The 20,996-nt window shown below is 47.6% G+C and overlaps 1 non-coding gene across 1 annotated transcript; it reads right to left on the reverse strand.

Annotated features, from left to right (window-relative positions):
* Window positions 1-5,451: 5,451 nt before the first annotated feature.
* On the reverse strand, window positions 5,452-5,568 carry LOC138292193 (small nucleolar RNA SNORA64/SNORA10 family). Its single transcript, XR_011202610.1, has one exon. It is a non-coding gene; the product is annotated as a small nucleolar RNA SNORA64/SNORA10 family (small nucleolar RNA).
* Window positions 5,569-20,996: the final 15,428 nt, after the last annotated feature.

Genomic DNA, 20,996 nt, shown 5'->3' on the forward strand with positions numbered 1-20,996 from the left:
TGTTCTGATCCAAGGATTGACCAATTCTACATTTGAAAAAAATCCACATACGGTGGATGTCAATTTTATATGATCATCAATTTTATATAAGAAATTGGAGCAGCACCAACAACACTGATTAATCCTGTATACAGGCACAGGTATCCTACTCCAGTCCCACTAACTCCACATTTATGGGACAACACCAACCCCCTGACACTAATATATACACCAGTTAACAATTAATCAGTCCTGTCTGATGCCACACATGCAATCAGAATCCTTCATGCATTATTCAAGCAGAAATGAAATGAGTTTCATCGTGAGTGTCTATGGTCAACAAGACCATCCTCAGGACAGTGTGTGATGAAGGAATAAATTACAACAATTGTTGCTTCCTGTTTCTGAGGCACTGTATCAGGACACTATTAATTCATCCAACTTCCCACTGCGATCCAAAGATTTGCTCAGCTCAACATAATATGCCTCACACTTCTACTCACAGTGAGGAACATGTAGAGAATCCTTAATACTGCTTCTACTAAAGGGTATCTGGACTCTGTTAATTCATCCTGGTTACAAGCATGGTACACCAATCAGCTCCGTTCAGCAAGTCCTAATGGCTGCAAAACCACTTATAAGCACACAACCCATGCACGGCCTTTGGTTGTGTGCAGGGCGGGGTTATCCGCAGGTCCTGACCTGCGGCCAGGACTGATGGTCTACCTCTCTAAGCTACCAACCTCACACCACAGATGGCCTTCAGCCTTTCAGCCTACCCTCTATAAGCACCCACACCACACACAAGCTTTGGCCATTCACAGCTGAGTTTTGGCCAGGCCCTACAGCCAATCACACACGCTAAATATGCAGCTCCCTGCATGCGAGAGTAATCTTTCATCTGTTTTCCTGCCCCCATGGCAGTGGTCAGGGAAATATATGTAAACTCCATTTCAGTGATCTGGAGCAGTTTGACAGCTCCCACTTGCTAGAAGCAGAGTTATTGTTTGCTCTTGCTTGGTGGGACCTGTCATAGCTCCCGCCAAGTGAAAACAAATAGCTATGTTCTGAGGGTGGGCACCTCAGGAGATAGCAGAAGCTGGCCCTAGGGGATGGCAGTCCTTAGAGACACTAATGGCTTCAGGAGGGGGGCCGGATGGTCGGCCCTGGTGAGGACATGGTCCATGGGGGTCCACACTGCCTTCTTGAATCTTTGAAAATGTATCCCCAGTGAGGTAGTGGTCCGCAGGGAATATTTAAGCTCCAGGAGGGGGGACTACATGATCGCCCTTCTTTATTTTAAATAAAGCCTCAGGGAGGCAGTAAACCCCAGGGTTCAAAGGAGTCCAGTGGAGGGGGGTACAAACGGTCCCCTCCGATATTTTAATAAGGCTCCCAGGAGGTGGTGGTCTATGAGGTTCAATGAGGGGGGTCCCATGTGCCCCACTCCTTTTCTTTAAATACCCTCAAGTAACTATATATCACACCCTAAGGTAACTATAATTTGTGTCCCCACCATGCAGAGTTATCTGATCAATAATTTTACTGCATATTTTACAGTGACATTATCAATGATGTTATCAAAGATGTCATGAGTGCTGTAATTTGTGGGGCAATTAGCAGTGCATGGCAAGGGGAACAAGCTATAGTAACTTTAGGTAGCAAGTTATAGTTAGTTGAATTTTTCTGGTTTTGTGCAAGTAAACTCAGAACGTAACTGTAATGTCTCTGTAGCCTTTGGTTTTTTGAGTAAATTTCAACATTTAAAAAAAATTCTATATCCTAACTACAATGTTCCTGTAACCTTTGCTGTTTTCAGTCTATTTTTTATGTTTTCTAATGTAAAGTAATTTAAACTACTATAAATCAATCCAACCACCGCTGCTCACAGCCTTTGGCCATGCACAGCGGAGGTAGACTGTAGGACCTGGCAGTCAACCCCTATAACCACTAACCCAGTGACACACAGGACCTTTGGCTGTGCGCAGCAGGAGTTGACGGCCAGGGCCTGCAGCTAACCCCAATAACTAACCAATCCCATGCCACACACAGCCTTTGGTCATGTACAGCCAGGGTTGGCTGCTGGGCCTATCCTGCAGCCAACCCCTGTAACTACAAAACCTCACTGCCCACAGCATTTGGTGTGCAGCAGTGGTTGGCCCTAAGGTCTGCCCTTGCCAACTCCTTGTTACCACCCAGAGAGTTTTTCTAAACTTGTAATGATATAGTTAGAATGATACTTTAGGCCAAATTGAAAAGAAAAATGTAATTGTTAAGTAACAAGAGCGAGTTCACATTACAGTACATACCTTAAATGTTTGAAGCTGAAAATAAATTAATGTAGGCAAACGAGGGTAGACACACTAAGACTGAAACCCTCAACCTACAATGTGAAGGTCAGAGACCTTAACCACTAGTCCAAAAATGACACCTTAGTGTATACCATCCAGACATAACTTTGACAATCAATCCAAATATTTTATTGGTGAAAAAGCAAATATTTCATCACTAAGAATATTTAACCTTCAAAACACTAGAAAATAAACAGACACACTGCATGAAATACTACGACTTCAACCTTCAACCTATTGAGTGACAGTCCAATAGCTTTACCAGTAGGACAGAAGGTAGGGGTCCCTGGGGCCGCAGGGGGGCGTGCGCCCCCTGCACTCATTAAAAGGTGGCGGCCCCAGGGCTGTGGGTGGAGCCACACCAATCAGAGCCCTGCATTTCCCTGCATGAGTTTGTTAGTATTTGGAAGTCATTGGGGAGGATCTGCAACCCTAGATATGTACATTTGGATTTCCATTACCTTTTGAACAACTACTGAGTGGATGTACACCAAATAACATAAAGTGTAATCTGCATACACGAGCTACCTTTCTGCCAAATTTGGTGTAATTCTGTCAGCTGTTCAGGCTGTAGTAGCATTCAAAACTTGAATGGGATTTTTTTTTGCCATGATTTTGCAATGATGTCATAAATTTGTGTGATAAAGTAAATAAAAACATTTGCGGGCTGCCATGCTTGTTTTTAAGAAGCTCCCAGATGCAGCAGGTCCCAGGGGCATTGATATTTTGAATGTGGGGGGACCTTCTCGCCCCCCTTCAGACTTGGGGATTGCCACCTCCCCAGGGCTTCAAAGAAATATAATACAGGGGGGCCAAATGCCCTCCGCAGTCCTACTTCCCTGAGGCTTTAAAGAAATACAGTGTGTGGGGGCCACCCAGCCCCCCCGCAGCCCCTTAGACCCCCACCTCCCCAGGGCTTTAAATAAATATAGTGTGGGGGGCATGTGGCCCCCCGCAGCCCCATCGACCATGACTTTGCTGGGGATTTAAGGATATACAATACAATGCGGGCCGTGTGGCCACTCTGCAGCCCCAGGGATCACCACCTCTCTGAGGCTTAAAATAAATATAATGTGAGGGGATGGCATGACCCCCGCAGCTACAATAAAACAATGAAAGGGGTCTGTTGTGGACCCCCGAGTCGTGGGACCACCACTTCCCAAGGGCTAGATTACTTTGGAGGGGACAGCCACCTCTCAGGGCCGGCTTCTGCTATGTCCCGGTGACAAAGTTGTTTCTTTCAGACAGAGGGAGCTGTCAAACAGTTCCTACTGGCAAAAAGTGGAGTTTTCATCTGTTTCCCTGCATGCATATTTGCATGCAGGGAAACAGATGAAAACATTGTTCCCATAAGCACGGAGCTGCTATTTAGAGCAGCTCCCTGCTTACAGGATCAATGCCGGTTCTCGCAGGATATGAGGAACTGGCTAGGACTGCAGAGGCCTTGAGTCTCCCCCCGAGGTCCAGTCACTCCCTCTCTCCCTCTTTCTTCCATTCCATAATGGGACGGAAGAGAGAGAGAGAAATTGTCATTGTAATGGTCTCTCCAAGCAAAGACTTCAAAGAGTAAGACTACTAAGATGTTTGGTACGAATGTTATAGTTATAGTTGGATTCAGAGCAGAACATATGCCCTAATTTCAACCCTAGCAGGCTGGCGGTGAAATCCGGGGGATTACGACCGCGACGGAAGTGCTGCGGTCGCACCGCCAGGACCGGCGGTTTCCCGCCACTTTTGTCCCGGCGGGAGAAATCCTCCAGGGCAGCACTGCTTGCAGCGCTGCCCAGGGGATTACGAGTCCCCCTCTCGCCAGCCTTTTCATGGCAGTTTGCACTGCCATGAAAAGACTGGTGGAAAGGGGAGTCGTAGGCCCCTGGAGACCCCTGCACTGCCCATGCCACTGGCCACTGGCATGGGCAGTGCAGGGGCCCCCTGCCACGGGCCCATGCAGCTTTTCACTGTCTGCTGTGCAGACAGTGAAAAGTGCGACGGGTGCAACTGCACCCATCGCACAGCCGCAACACCGCCGGCTCCATTTGGAGCCGGCTCCTGTGTTGCGGCCGAGATCCCCACTGGGCTGGCAGGCGGAAACCAGGTTTCCGCCTGCCGGCCCAGCGGGGATCTCCTGATGGCTGCAGCGGGAGTACGGCTGCATTGGCGGCCGCCCAGCGGTCCAAGCCGCCCGCCAAGGTTGTAATGACCCACTTAGTCACTTTTGGCCTAATGGTCAAAGTCTTGTACGGTCAATCAGTAGGTAGAAGGTTCAAATACTAGTATCACTTAACAGTGTGTTTGTTTATTTACTAGTGTTTTGATCATTAAACCTTCCTAGAAATGCAACATTCACGTTTCTTTCCAATCACATGGATTGGTTGACATAGGTATGTCTGGAAGCACCACAGTAACGAGTCAACTATGGCCTAAAGGTTAAGGTCACAGACCCTCCCACTGAAAGATGAGGGTTCTATTCCAGTTGCGCCTATGGTTGTTTTCATTCTTTAATATCTCTTAAAATTCAAATGTGTCTGTGCAGGGGTGTGAATGGGTGCATGAGGGTGTTAGTGGGAGCGTGAGTGTCTGAGTGGAACTGTGAGTGGGTGTGTGAGGGTCTGAGTGGGGTTGTGAGTGGGTACACAAGGGTTTGAGTGGGTCTGTGAGTGGATGCGTAAGTGTCTGAGTGGGTCTGTGAGTGGTTGCATGACGGTCTAAGTGGGTGAGTGAGTGGGAGAAAGTGAGAGAGAGAGAGATGGAATGTTTTTTAGGCTTTGATGGATGATATATTTAGAATGAGATTTGTGTGCACAAATAGATAATAAAAATGTATTTGTCAATTAAAAGGAGAATTATCTCCTTTCAGTATGAGCCTTAAACATTTTCACTTTAAAAGAAATAAAGGAGGGAAATTACCAGGGATACACATGGACTTGAACCCTCAGCATCAAGTTCTGTGACCTTCCCCCGTAGGCTATTCATATTTTTTTTGATAATTTGTTTGTTCCTTTATGGGCTATCGCTGACCATGGGAAACCTCAAAGCCTCCCCCGTGGTCCCACCACATAAAAGAAAAAATGTGTTGCCCTTTACGGGTTATCTGGGATCACGGGGGAAGCCTCAAGGCTTCCCCTGTCTCATTGCTCCAGCAAGCAAGGAGCTGCTTTGAAAAGCAGCTCCCTGGTTGCTGGAGCAATCTTGTTATCTGTCTTCCCAGCACACATATCTGCATAAGGAAAGACAGATAAAAACTCCCACTTTCTGACAGCGGGACTTGTTTGACAGGTCCAGCTGTCAGAAAGTGGAGTGTTTGCTGTGACTTGGCTACAGCTGTAAAGCTGCTACCAAGCCGCAGCAAACAACTATGTCCCAGGAGTAGGTACCCTGAGACATAGCAGGTGCTGGTCCAAGGGGGGGCAATCCCCAGGGCCATCTGTGGCTCCTCAAGGGGGTCCATGACGCCCCCTCCCATGTGGTGATAGATCAGAAGAGGTGGTGGTCCCCAGGGCTTGGGGTCTGAAACAGACCCTCCAATCATTTTATTTCATATATATTCCTGGGGAGGTGGTGGTCCCTGGCGCTGCAGGGGGAGAGTTCTCCTGTACAGTTTAATTATTGAAAGCCCCAGAGAGGTGGTGGTCCCCCTGAGTCTGTGGGGGGGCCACATGGCCCCCGCATTAATATTGCTGAAAGCCCTGGGGAGGTGGTGTACCCCAGGGATGTGGGGGAGGCCGATTTTGTGTCTGAGATGCTGTACTGGTGTAGGTCTCAGGCAGGTTATGACTGTTGATACGTCTGCAGGTATATGTTGCTTGTGTGCATGTTGGTGGTGTGTCTTGTGTTGCTTGTGTTTGTCTGAGCTACCCTTGGATATTCAGATGGATGCATGCTTGTCTGTCTGTGTGCTTTGGCTAGGCCGGGGAAGAGGGGTTTGGGATTGGGAAGAGGAAGATGGAGGGGGGACGGAAGACAAAGGGTGACTGGCTACCATTAGTGTGGAAGCCAGAGCCTGAAAGGATCTCTGTAGGCCTGCCAGTGCACTGTGACTGCCCTCCAGGAACCCATTACTCTGTTGAACTTGAGTTGAAAGTCCCCGGATGGCATTCACGATGGTTGACTGACCCACAGAGATCGACCTCAGGAGGTTAATAGCCTCCTCACTGAGGGCAGCGGGCTGACATGGGCTGGGGCAGAGGTGCCTATGGCAAAGGAGATGCCCACCCTCTTGGGTGAGCGAGCACGGCCAACTAGGTGGGGAGCTACAGGGAGGGCTGTGGTTGGCAAACAATGATGGTGCTGGAGTGGTCCATCTGGGTCGACTGGAGAAGGATTCCAAGATGATGATATTGATCCTATCTCCCCTGTGGCACTCCCCTCACCCTCTGGGCCACTGGGTCCCTCACTGTCGGTGGTCTCAGAACTCCCGGTCCCGTGGCTGGCAGCTCCCCCACTCACCTGTGCACCTTCTCCTTCACCTACAGATGATGATGCCCACAAAGATAGATAGAGGGAGGGAGAGAGAGGGTCATCACATTCTTCACACACACACACATTTCAACATGCAAAACAGTAGGTATGCATCTCCTGCTAGGAAAGTCCCAGTCAAAAACCCTTCAGAGCCTACATCATGTCAAAAATATGAAACTTCCAACTTCCCCATTTCTCTTCTGTCTGACTTACATCATAAGTATTTAGCACTATTCGACCATCCCATCAAATCATCTGTAACTCTAAGGATCATGCTCATCATGGCCTGGCTAAAGGTAATACTTCATCCCCATACACCTCATCACTGTCCATAATCTTATCAGTCTAAGGAAATGCAGTTGACAGATAACACAATATCATGCCTACTCAGACTCCACACCGGCCCAGTCCATCAACAAAAGTCATGTTCCATGAAAGGAAAGTCATCTCACTTCACATGACACAGCACCGTGCCTTCCAATCACATGCGTAGCTGATCATTCTGTACATAACTCACACAATGGCAACATTCTCTGGGGAATACATAACATGTGGCAGTCCCATACAGTGGTCATCACAATTTGAAATTCCATGCCTGGAAAACAGCTATGTTAATACTTGCAAAATATTTTACTGTTTTTTTGCAGTCACTATTCAGAGATATTGTCAAATACACAACTCCATGCACTGCAATTGAGGGTTACCAAGCACACATGATACATCCACAGGCAATCACAGAAACCATAGTTACAGCAACACAACTATGGGCAGCATACAATTTGCTAGGAGGTCTCATAACATTCCACCTGGCATGCTGATTCAGAGCACTACATGAGAACATGAGTACATCTACATCATTTACAGCTGTCCTGACATGATTCTCTCTAGCTAAGTCCTGACTAAACACTTACACAACTGAAAACCAGTGTACCCATGAACGATATATGCACATACACAACATATTCCAAAACACCAACAGCTGCATGTGGAATGGAACTTCTGCTACGCTATTGAATCAGGCTAAGATGAGTAGAGCCAAACCAAACCTGTCCAAACAGCCTAGATCAGCTAATGTAAGGTAATATATGATCAGCCACAACGTTTCAATGGAGACATGATGCAGGCAGCAAATACCATATGTACCACTCTTATAGGTATAACATTGGCATATCTAGTAAGGATAATACACTTTGGAAAAAGGGTTAAACAGCCTAGCCACTTGGCTTCTCTACTACAAATGCATTGGGATACAAGTTATTTGTTCACATGTCAATGCAATGCCAAGAAATGGTAAGGGGCTAATAGACAACATGAGTCCCCCATTGTGGGGTGTCCATCCTTTACAAACTTCACATATGACTATGACGTGACAATGGGGACACCTCCTCAAGCCTCATAGGGACAGTACAATATTGGCTGTACTAATTGCCTGATTTGGATGCCAGCCTCAAATAAGGTCTACAGGACACAGGATAACTAGGCCCTTTAATTAATATGTCAGGCCCAATGTTGCACATACGGCATATTGATTGAAATAGGTGTGGTCTGACACTTTACAGCTATATGACACACTATTTGGATGATTGGACCTAGGGACAGTAGGTAGGAAGGATGGCACAGCTGCCTACAGACATGCATGGCTGGTTGGAGTCACACATGTGTCTCAGTCACATGTGCAGCTACACATGCAGTGATACATTTTGCTGGACACAGGTGATCAACATGTTTCCATGCACAATCCAAAGGCCACATCTCTGTTTGTATATTGGCAACTGGAGTATCATGTATTTCCAGTAGTCAACATAACTATAGCACCTACAACATTGTCACAGCTGCAATGCTGAGACAGCATACACCAAACTATCAGAGGAAAGTACATGGATTCTGTCATTACTTACCCCCTTGTGGCTGCTGTGCTGTCCTCAAATGCCCATCCACCTCAGGGTATGCCACTTCCTAAATGCGGGCCTTTAGGGGGGGTCAGTGTCCAATGGGCACCCCTCCCTCATTGGGAGGACATCCCGAGCTGGGCCTCAGTGGTCTTCTGGGCCCAGCATCTCAGGTCCTCCCACCACTTCCTACATTGGGTGCTCCGCTGGCTCTGGACCCTCAGGGTCCACACTTGCTTGGCAATAGCATACCAAAACCCCTTCTTCTGATGGGCGTTGACCTGCAGGTATGAAATAGACAAAAGGAGAAAGTCATGTCCACATGCACCATACCAATAGGAGTGGATCAGTCATAGCAAGATGGCACTAATTCCCATCCTCTCAGCTTATACGCCTTCACAATATACCATCTGCATGCATCAACACCTTCACAAGTTTACATTAATGTTACACAGTGAAACACCACACCTATCACACATTGGCATGACATTTTACTCACCTGCTCCTCTGGTGTACCATTTAGCTGTTCATACTGGGGTAGGACCTCCTCCACTAGCTTTTTCAGCACTTAAGGGGTGAAGACAGGGGCCCTATCACCTTCAGGGTGTGGCATGATAGCTCCCAGAGGCAGTACACAGCAGCTCAGGTCGTGGAGGTCTAAGTGGTAGCAGTGACAGGAGTCAAGTGAGCAATACTGCAGAAGATGGCGGTCACATCTGCCCGTACGTGCCAGCCACTGCCGGTGGACATCACCCTTGGCCCAAGTCTGCCAAAGGCAGCAATGGCACGTTACACCTTGGTTTTGACTTCCTACCACCAGGACAACTTCCACAGGTGGACTTAGATCAATTCTACCCATCCAGTACAGTAGGTCAGGCACCTCCCATTTTGAGCACATTTTGTATATGAAAGTGTTTCTTAATCTGTACCATTTACTTAACCCCTATTGTGCTGAGCATCTGTTTTAGCTGCCCTGAGGTATGGGTGACATTTTGTGACTCTATGCTGTAAATGGTTTGTTGTTTGAGGACATGTGGTGATAACTATGTACAGCTACTCAGAGATTCCTATTTGTCAAGAAAATGTTGATGAAGTCCAACCATATATGTGGATCATGTATAACAGATTAGTCTCACACACATTGACAGTGACAGTTGCTTTGTAAGTTCTATCTCATTGTTATAGTTGGCAATGTGCACCAAGGAGGGTGTAATCGGATGCATAGATATGTGCACTACTGTATATGTCAGATGTAGTAGCCGTGTTCTACAGCTGTTAAGTGTGAGGAATGTAATAAGCTGTACATGATGTGTGCATTCTGCATTTCTCATGCTATGTTTACATGTTTGCACATAGTTACCTTGCCATGAGGAGAGTAATACAACCACCATCATGGGTCCTTGTAGTCAGTTGAAGGCAGATTTGATGCCTGACATTTGCAATCCCTATTGCATACCTCCTACTTTTCAAGTCTTGTCAGTGCTATACTTCCTGGCCACAGGGTCCTTTCAGAATGCAGTGGCTCGAACAGCAGGGATGTCTCAGCCCATGTTCAGTCTGGCTTTGAAGGATATACTGTTTGATTTGAAGACAGCTACATCAGGTTTCCCCATCAAACGGATTTGGCCTATGTGAAGACAGGCTTTTATGAAATGGGACACATTCCACATGTGGTAGGAGCCATTGATGGGACACATATTGCCTTGGTCCCTCCCAATGCAAATGAATAGCTGTATAGGAACAGAAAAAAACTACCACTCAATCAACGTTCAGGTGGTGTGTCTGGCAGACCAGTACATCTCACAAGTCACAGCCAAATATCCAGGTTCAGTGCATGATTCCTTCATCATGTGAAACAGCAATGTTCCACTGCTAATGACACAATCCTACACAGAGAGGGCCTGGCTGGTTGGAAAAGTTACCATTTAAATGTGTGTTTGCGATTTATGTCCCCTGCCATCACAATATAGCATGTCACACATACCTGTGTGTTGTTCTCATATTGTGTTCACAGGTGACCTTGGCTATCCAAACCGTCCTTGGCTGTTGACACCAGTGAGATAACCAACCAAGCCAGGGGAAGTCTACTACAAAGAGGCCCACAAGGTGTGTAGTTGAGTGGACTTTTGGGCTTCTGAAGGCAAGATTTAGTCCTCCTCTACTTGCCCCACAAGGTATGTCAAATAATGGTTGCCTGTTGCATGCTCCACAATCTAGCCCTAAGACGTCAGATACCATTGATAACAGATGACGGGGAGGCAGCTGGAACTGTGGGTGGGAATGCTGATATGCCAAGTGATGATGAGCCAGAAGAAGATGAAGCAGGAGACTCTAGGGCAGATCTCATCAATCAGTACTTCAGCTGACAGACAGGTATGCGAAGTAGACTTATTGTTGTGATGTAATTTTTCAAATAGAAATAGGTGGCTTGCATCACACCTCCTTTCCTGCATCATCTGTAGGGGTGTAGTGAGCTCAAATGCCTACAAGAGAGTTGTGAATGCAGACTGAAAGTGTGTATTGTGTACAGGACAGAGTGTTCTGCAGTCACATGTATTGTTACAGCTGATACAAACTTAGAGTCCTGGAAATTATTTCTCTGATGTGAGGTACGTTTTGTGCAATGTCCTATCATTTTTCCCTTTCACTCACAGATTTGCCTAGATTCTGTTTGGCTCAACAACTTTGACTTAAGAAATACTGTGTCAGAAGCAGATGGGAATTGCTGTCAGACATGAGAAGTGTACATGACAGAAACCTGGTAATAACTGTGTTGTTTAAGTCGAGTGTAGCCTTGATTGTTATACCGTCATAACACTGGGGTAGAAAAGGCTTTAACCATTTTTTTCACCCGTTGGGTACAGGAGGATGTCAAATGGTGTATTATGTGTCTGGATCATAGCCTCTCGCTTCACAATGGGTGGAGTACTTTGTGATCCACATTAGGCCTAGCTGTAATTTTGTTCTTACTTTGCAGTCCAAGGTGCATGTCACTGTACACTGGCATAGGTGAGTGATAATCCTACAGGTATGGGACCAATGTTAGTGAAAGGTTTCAGTACTGGGTACCTCAGTTATCATCTTTGTATGTTCCATGGGATATGTGATTTTGAAGCTATGGTAGCTACGTGAAGAGCCTATACCAGCTGATAAAGAGGACCTATCAGTGTACCCCTGCTTTGTAGGTAGATTACCATGACCCTGAATTCAGTATCCTGTGTATTTGCATAGAATGACACCATTGCATACATCCTAAAGGTACTCTCAGGCATGCCCTAAGTGCTGATTGCAATACTAACTATAATTTTGTGTAGAACTTGATTTTACCTATTTGACATCTGTCGTGTAACTTTTCTGTTGTAATAAGTCTCCAGCTGATGGAGTCCCCGTTTGATGTCCATTACTATGCCTGTTCAGTACAGGGGGACATGACCACACCAGAGTTGGCATTCATAACTATTGCACATGGATTATAAAGGACACATACACAGGAAATGCTTTTAAGTGTGATTTATAGTACATATCAAGTGGAAATCTGCTACAATGATAGTTGAATGAATGAACATAAAAGTCAGGGTAGCTGCTACACCAGTTGGTAACACGAGCTCAGTGTCCTTGTACCATGGAAAATGGAGTTAGGTTTCAGAACAGTCAACAGTGTGTATCTGTGGCACACAAGGGGGACTAATCAGGAGAGGTTCACTTCCTGGCTGTGGGTTTGGTCTTGGCATCTGCTCGTTCGGGATATCTGGGTTGGTGTTCACATTTACGGGGGTGGGTTCACCAGCTACAGAGGGAGGGGTGTCTGGGGCATGACCTTCCCCTGGTAGGGTCTCCATTCCACTAGCAGCCACCGATGTAAAAGGGACTGATGTGTCATTGCTAGTGGAGGGGGTTGTGTTGAAAAAGTAATCAGGTTGTATTGATGTCCCTCAGCACACCTGCATTGGTAGCCAGGTGGGCATTTTCTGTCTGCCACTGCTGCATGACTTCCTGGTGGTGGTCCCTCTGCAGCCTTTGTTTTTTCCCCAACAACAGATGGCTTGGCCCATTCTTTCTTTGGAACTTTGGTTGGCTCCCAGGACTTGGGAGATGGTTTCCTGGTCAGATGTGTCCCTTTGAGGGCTCATCCTCTGGCCCACAGCATCTCTATCATGCACTCTACCCCCATGTGCTTGTACCTCTGGCACTGTGTACCTACTCCCAGTGGTTGCAGGTCCATCATTGTCAGGGGTGGCAAGGTTAGACTCAAGTACCTGTACTGTGGGGCACACAATAGATGATACAGCCCTTGTGACATAGGTTTGTGGGCAAATGGTTGCCTGTGATGTCGATGCAACAGGGTTGGTAGGAGTTGATGTGGACAGGATGAGGCTGAGACTCATTGACTGACCAGGTGTCCGAGATGGGCCAGGTTGTTCATCAGTGTCTAGACATCCAAATGTGTTGTCCTCACTAGGGCCTTCATCCAGAGGACGGGGTGACAGTTTCTGGTATCCTCTACATGGTGACAAAGTTCAGGTTAAAATTGTATTTTGTAGCATTTGTGTGAGCTGCAGACAGTGTCTTAACATGATTCCCTGCAATGACATTGGCAGCTGCTGCACAGCTTAGTTGTTCATACAGCTCTGTGACTGGCTTTCCATGCTTCATGTTAAGAGTTGTTAGACAAATTTGGTGCAGATTGCACTGCATATGGGATCTGATATTGTCTGATTATTAACAAGACTGTTCACCTCTATGACCTAGTGGATAGTCAGGCTTGTAGATGTCACTCATTAGAGCTGCACAATGCAGAATGGCGCCCTTATAGGAGCACAGTGTGTGAGTATGCAAGAGGCATTGACTAGTATCTGGATGTAGTGCATGTGTATCGGCTCAGCCATCTGACTTTCCAACCCAGGTCAGTCTATTTCTAGCTTGTGATATTTGATCTGTGGCCATTATGAATGGCCACTCAGCTATAGCTGTGTTTTGCTTTGGTTGCTATTGTGAGTGGGCCATTACAATGCTGTCATTGCCATGTACTGCTCCAAACCAGAACAATCTAGATGGTGTAGCTAGTAATTTAGTTGTACATCCATTACATGTGATGTGCTGTGCACATTCCAGGTTTTCACAATGATAGGTTAGTGCATTCTGGGAGTCGTAATGATATGATTAGCCAGTAGGTAAAGTGCCATTTCCAAGGGATGTGAGGGCAGTTGGGCTCAGTGAAGAAGTGGCATGCCATAGAGGGACATTAGGTGATTTGCAGAGAGGTGTAGTGGACAAGACATTTGTGCCAGGCCCTCAGGATGCAGTATGTCCAAGGCCTTCCCCTCCCATGATGTGAAAGTAGGTGGGGGCCCACCACCAGTCTTCTGTACGGCTAGCTGGTGCCCTGATCTTCCCAATGTCCTCCCTTTTGCATGGATGACAGCCTACAGAATTGACCCTTTCAACTATTCTTTGCCACAACTCCATTGTCCTGGCAATAGATGTTTGTTGGACCTGTGCTCTGAACAGGTGCGGCTCTACCCTTACTATTTCATCCACCATGATCCTTAACTTGTCATCAGTAAAACGTGGGTGTTTTTTTGGGGGACATGGTAGTGGTTCTGTAGACGTTGTGTGGGGGTATTGTGAGTGTAAGGGTACAGTGTTGGGTAATTGGAGAGGTGTAGGTGCTGCGATGTGAGTGGGAGACAGTTGTAGCGAATTGTGTATGCTAGTGATGTGTGCAGATGTGGGGTGTGTGCTGAGTGAAATGTGTATGTGTGGCTAAGTACAAAAGCTTAACTTTTAGGCTTCTCGGGTGTTTGTATATGACGTTCTGGATGCAAAGGATTGTGGGTTGTGTAGGGATGTATTATATAGTGCAGTAAATAGGTGTGTCTGGTGTGTGGATATGTGTCAGGTGTGGGGTATTCAAACTAACCAATGGGGAGTTGTGTTCTGACAGAAGTGAGTTCAGACCGCTGCGTTTTGCACCACCAAAGGTTTTCTACCATGGAAGAACCGCTGTGCTGATTTGTGGATCGTCATTTTGTGAGTGGAATTTTGTCAGGCTGGTGGTGCTTGTGGTAGATGTTTGTTAGGTATATGTGCTGCAAGTATGGGTGTGTCATGTATCTATGGTGTCTTATGCATGCTTCATTGTGTGTGTCTGTGTTGTTAGGTGTTTTCAAATATGAATGCTGAATCTGTGGCGGTTGCTGCAGTGGAAGTGCTGGGTGCCGGTGTTGTGGATGCGGATGCGGTGGTGACAGTGGGTGTGGTTATGTGTGGTGAATGTATGAATGTGATGGTGGTTGGGACTACATGTGGTTGTGGTGTTGTCTGTGCTGGCTGTGGATGTGCTGGTGGGGTGTGGTGTGTGCGTGTATGTGTGCTGTCATCTATGCTGTGTGGGGATGTGACGGGGAGCGGTGTGAGTATGTGGGTGTGGTTTGTCAGTGGTGGTGGTGGATGTGATGGTGGTGAGGATGTCTGTGGGTGTGGTGTCAGTTTGGATGCATACCTTTTTTGAGGTTTTGTGCTTATGTGTGGATATGCTGCTTGGGTCTCTATGCGTGGGTGTGTGTAAATGTTTGTAGTGCTTTGAACAGGTTTGGGAATAGGGCATCGGAATGGGGAAGGGATGGTAGGAGGGTCATATGGCTGGAGAGGATGGGATGCTGCACTGAGGGGAGAGCCTGAAAAGATCTCTGTAGGCCAGATATTGCACTGTGAATGCCTTCCAGGCAGGCCACCAGCTGCTATAGATGGCTGCCTTGCCCCTGGAAGGCATTCAAATGTATGTCTGTCTGACCCACAGAGATGTTTCTCAGGAGGTCAATAGCCTCCTCACTCACCCTGTGCAGCAGGAGGGACAGAGGCAGAGGCTGAGGTGCATAGAGCAAAGGAGACAGCTCCCCTCTTTGGAGAGCCGGCCCTGCCAACTGGGTGGGGAGAAACAGGGAGAGTAGAGATGGAAATGGGGTGGTGGACAAGGATGAAGTTGGAACAGATCCCATGGGATCTGTCACCACTCGGGAGTGTCCACTGGAGGATGACTCTGAAGAAGATGATCTAGAGCTTGCATCCTCAGTGTCACTTCCCATACCCTCTCAGCCACTGGGTCCCTCTGTGTCAGTACCATCAGGACTAGAACCACTGTGGCCAGCTGGTTCCCCAACTATTTTGGCTATTTTGACACTAACCCTTATGGCCAACCCCACACCCATACAACACCATATACTGGGTGAGGACCATGGGCTCACCTAATAGCCACACCCTGTGCCTCTGGAGTTGAGCCATCACATATGGGATGCTGCTATTTCTCAGCATAAAGGCATTATGCACAGACCCAGGATACTTTGCATTGACGTGGGAGATGTACTTGTCCGAAAGGCACACTATCTGCACATTCATGGAGTGAAAGCTCTTTCGATTTCTGAACATCTGTTCATTTCTCCAGGAGGGGGACAAATGCAATATGTGTACCATCAATTGCCCCAATGATGTTGGGGATATGTCCCATTGCAAAGAAGTCAGCTTTCACTTTGGCCAAATCCTCCACCCGGGGTGAAAACAATTTAGCTGCGCATGTGTTTCATCAGGGCAGACAACACTCTGGCCAGCACTATTGAGAACATTGGCTGAGACATTCCTGCTGCCAAGCCCACTGTCACTTGGAAGGAGCCAGTTGTCAAGAAATTGAGCACTGATAGGACTTGCACGAGAGGTGGGATCTCAATGGGGTGACGGATAGCAGAGATCAGGTCAGGCTCCAATTGGGCACACAGCTCTTGGATTGTGGCCCTGTCAAGTCTGCAGGGGAGGATAATGTGCCTGTCCTCCATTGTTGCCAAGTCCACCAGGGGCCTGTACACAGGGGGATGTCTCCATCTCCTATTCATCTACAGCGGTTGTAATCTAGGGGGCAAAACGATGAGCATCTGGTCAGGAGTCAACATTACCAAAATGTTCAGTGCATTGCAAGTTGTGACAGAAACAGTATGTTGTTGTATAGGGCAAAATGGTGCCTATGTGTGCTGTAACACAGTTAGGTGCCATGGCCTGCCCCCCCGAAATGACACCTGCCTGTCCTGTTAGGAGGGACATGTGGAAATGAGGTAATGCCGCTGACGTTGTGCACCGTTGCAGGAGGCGGTCGAATACTGCAGTGGAACTCCTCATTGGTTGTCATTGGGCCCTAGGGGTTACAGTAGCCAATGGTGATATACGTCGGCAGTGATGGTACTCACCACCGCAGACGTGACTGCCATTTTGTATTGGGTCTCTCACTTGCCACCTGATCTTCAACAGCAGAGTACCTATACTGCAAGTGCTGCTGTGACCTGTGTCTGGAACCGACCATGGCTCGAGTCTCTGGGGAAAGGGCTCCTGCCTTCAACGCTGCGGAGTTGGAGAGCCTGGTGGATGGGGTCCTACCCCAGTACCGAATGCTGTATGGGCCTCCAGACCAACAGGTGAGTACACTGTGGGCACGATGCATGGGGCATGAATGCATGGAGTGCTGTATGTGAGGGCCTCATGTAAGGGGGATGTTGAGGGGTCCTGGGCAGCGTGCTGCATGTATGGTGGGCAATGTATGTCTGTAAGGGGATGGGAGGGATATGGTGGGCCATTAGTGTAACAGGCCGGACGGTATGGCTGATACCCTTTTTCTATGTGTATTTTCTCTGCAGGTCAGCGCCCATCAGAAAAAGGGTATATGGTGTGTCATCGTTAAGGATGTGCGGACCCTGGGGGTCTACGACAGATGGAGCACCCACTGTCGCAAACGGTTGGAGGACCTGAGACGCTGGGCACGGAAGACAGCAGAGGCCCAGCTGTGGATGGCCTCCCAACGAGGAAGGGGTGCCCCTCGAACCCTGCCCCCCTGATGTTCCACATACTGGTGGTGGCCTATCCGGAGCTGGATGGGCGCTTGAGGGCACCACCGCAGCCACAAGGGGGTGAGTACAGTTTCCCAATATACTACTTGTGCGTGGTGGGGTGATATCCGTGTTGGGGATGTGGGCCTTTTGGTGCCCCTAGGCCAGGCGGGACATTGCAGGGTAGGTTCCATGTTGGGCAGGGGCTGATGAGCTCCACCTCCAACCAAGCTAGTGGGTATCCACTTCTGGGCAGGGCTCTGTGGGTCTCAGGTATGCTGCAGTTATGGGTAGGTATTCCTGTCCATGGGCTGGTGACTAGCATTGTGACTGGCAGTGCTTTGCCTAGTGCGTAGGGCTGTTCCCTGTGTGTGAGTGTGTTGTGTACGCCAACGGTGGTGTTGTTGCTGCCATTGACCAAGTGTATCCTCTGTCTATTCCCCTCCTTTTTGTTTTGTCATCCTCTCCTTATGTGCATTAGCATCATCTGGTGGAGGAGCAGAGGCACCGGCGACAGAGGGAGCTGCATTCCATAGGGCCCATGAGGCTGAATCCACCGACGGTGAGGGCACCAGTGGGATGGAGGGCGAGGGGAGCACCATGGTGGAGACAGGAGGGGACAGTTCTCAAAGTGATACCTCCTCTGATGGAAGCTCCCTAGTGGTGGCGGACAGCTCTGTGGTCACCCCTACTACAGGTACAGCTGCCACCTCCATACCAGCACCGCCCTCCCAGCAGCCCCTCAGTGAGTTTCCTGTGCCCGCTCACCCTGGAGGGTGGGCATCTCCTTCGCCCCAGGCACCTCAGGGCTTGCCTCAGTTAGCCCTGCTGCCCTGAGTGAGGAGGCTATTGACCTACTGATATCCATCTCTGTTGGGCAGTCAACCATAGTGAATGCCATCCCGGGGCTGGCTAATTATAATTGGCTATTTCAACCTACCTATAAGTCCCTAGTATATGGTAGGGCATGAAGGTATTGGGACCCCAGCAAAGGTAGTGCCCCCATAGGTTTACTGCTGAGGTGCCCAGGGTCATTTTAAAGGCAGGCCTGCTTGCTGGCTGCTTTTAAATTAAAGTTACGTAGAAATACGACTTTGAAATTAAAAGTACTTTCAAAGTCGTAAACTACCTTATTTTTACATATAAGTCACACCTAAGGTGTACCCTAGGTGCCCCCAGAGTTGGGTATGGTGTAACTATAAGCAAGGTCCTTATAAAATATGTTTTATAAGCCTGGTGAGGAAAAATAACCAAACTTATTTTTCCCTCATTGTAGTGAATAGGCTCCATAGGCTAAAAGGGGAGACTTTATTTTAATAAATAAAGTCTCCAAAGGAACTAGATATGGCCATTTTGGTTCACAAACTAATTGTTAAAATAAACACAAAAACTTGCCATTGTTGGATTTAATATAACAAGTTAAAGGAAAGCGTTTTAGAACTCTTCCTAAAATTTACCAGTCTCAGCCTTGTAGTGCCCTTCTCTGTTTGGCCAGCCTCTGCCAGCCTGGCTGGATTGCCTTGGTGAGGTGTGAAGTGGCCTAGGCTAAACACAAACGAAGTGCCTTGGGGAGGAGATCTGCCTCAGCAGATGGTGAAACAGGATGGGGGGAAAGCAGGCAAACTGGTCTTCAAAGGAGGGAAGGACATTTGGAGCAGATCAGGATCTTCCCATTTCCTGCAGACAACCAGGTGCCCTCTTGATTAGATTAGGAGAAGGCAGGAGAGGGGTGTGTTAAGGATTTGTAGCCACACCAGTGGGTGGTCTCCGCCAGACCTATTCTCCAAAATTCAGTTTCTGCCATTTTGCTTTTTTAAGGAATGTTGCTACCTGGGATTGATTTTTGCTAAACTTCTCAGGAAGTAGTCATCCAAGAGGGTAGTGGCCTGCCTGTAATTGGACAGTTGCCCCCCCTGCTTTTCACCCTCAGGAACAAGGATAAATTTGCCAGAGCTGCACCCACACCTCAGATCCCCACAAGGAACGACATCAGTAGAAGAAGGCCTGCCCCGCTGGACCTCTGACAATGCACTCTGAAGGATTGCACCAGCTGCACACTTGGGCTTCACCGTAAACAGGATGTTGCCCGTCTTTAACAGGTTCCAGGAGGGTCATTCTGCTTGCTACAGATGCAAAATAGCTAACCAGAACCCCTGCATAAAATCCTGAAGAAACTGACCAGCTGACCTCTGTCCAGTGGTCTTTTTGGAGTTTGAGGCAGGTGCATTCTGGGAGTTGGAGTCCTAGCCCTCGAGGAGCAACCCAGAGCTTCTGGAACCTTGGGGTGAGCTGTTGACTCCTAAAGGACCTTCAAAGACCTTCTGGAAGAAGATCCAGAAGTTTGGAGCAGATTGGAGAACTTTAGGTAAAAATCTCCATAAAGGGATTGACCCGCCGTCGAGAGTCAAGGTGGCTTACGTCGACTGTGATCCTGCCTGACTTGTAGATTTGTCCTGCTGAAAAGCTCCGGAGACCCAGACTTCCAGGATTTCACTGAGGGCTCCTGGAAAGGCAATCCAATGACGTTGACTCAAAATCGACTGCCTGTGGAGGGTTGACCAGGACTTCCTGCGCATTGTATCCGAGGAGGACTCCAGGGATGTCAGACCAAGATTCAGATTTAGCCTGGACAAAGATTTCCGTGCTGAAAAATCATCTAAGTCTGAAGGTAGAATTCACTGAGGTCTCCTGCGATGCATATCCCAAGAGGTCTCCAAGGAGGTCAGATCAGATTAGTGACTTCATCCCGCTGAAGAAAGTCTTCAAGAAAAAGGCCTCCTGCTTGCTGTAGCCAAGCAGAGGTCCATTGCGGTTGGCCTCAAACCTTTACTTTGCCCCGGTCTAGTGCGGCCAGATGACCAGATTTGGGCTTTTAGTTACTATGTGCTAGAAAACAATAATTCTTCACAAATTCATATCTACGGTTCCCCTTATCTGATTGTATTCATTTTGGTGTCATTTTAAAGATAAAAATACAATCTATCTACAATGACTAAGCCAGCCCACTAACGTCATGTAGCCCTGGGCCATCATACATGTACTATGATGGGAGATACTATGAAACACAACACACCTTGTAAATTATTGTACAGACACCTTTACAGCCAGGCCCATAGACTTTATGAATATGATCTATAGGGCCTAGAACTATAGTATAGACTACATTCTAAGACTTAGGTCACTATGGAAGGCCTGCCATGTGTATTAGTAAGAGCTTCCTTTCTGGGGATGTGTGGACGTGAGTACTACTTGATGTTATATCATACTACATCTGATTGAGTTTGTGTGGTATGTACTGGCATCACAGGACAAACATTCTGTCATATGTGGCAATGTTACATGGATGACATCAACATACAATTGCATCTCTTGTTTGAGTGGTTTAATGTAAAAAATCTGTTGATTTACACAACAAAATCCTCTTCTGAAGTAACAAAATATCTGCACTGTTAATG

The sequence above is a fragment of the Pleurodeles waltl genome, chromosome 1_1 (assembly GCF_031143425.1).
Source record: "Pleurodeles waltl isolate 20211129_DDA chromosome 1_1, aPleWal1.hap1.20221129, whole genome shotgun sequence".
Taxonomy (NCBI): domain Eukaryota; kingdom Metazoa; phylum Chordata; class Amphibia; order Caudata; family Salamandridae; genus Pleurodeles; species Pleurodeles waltl.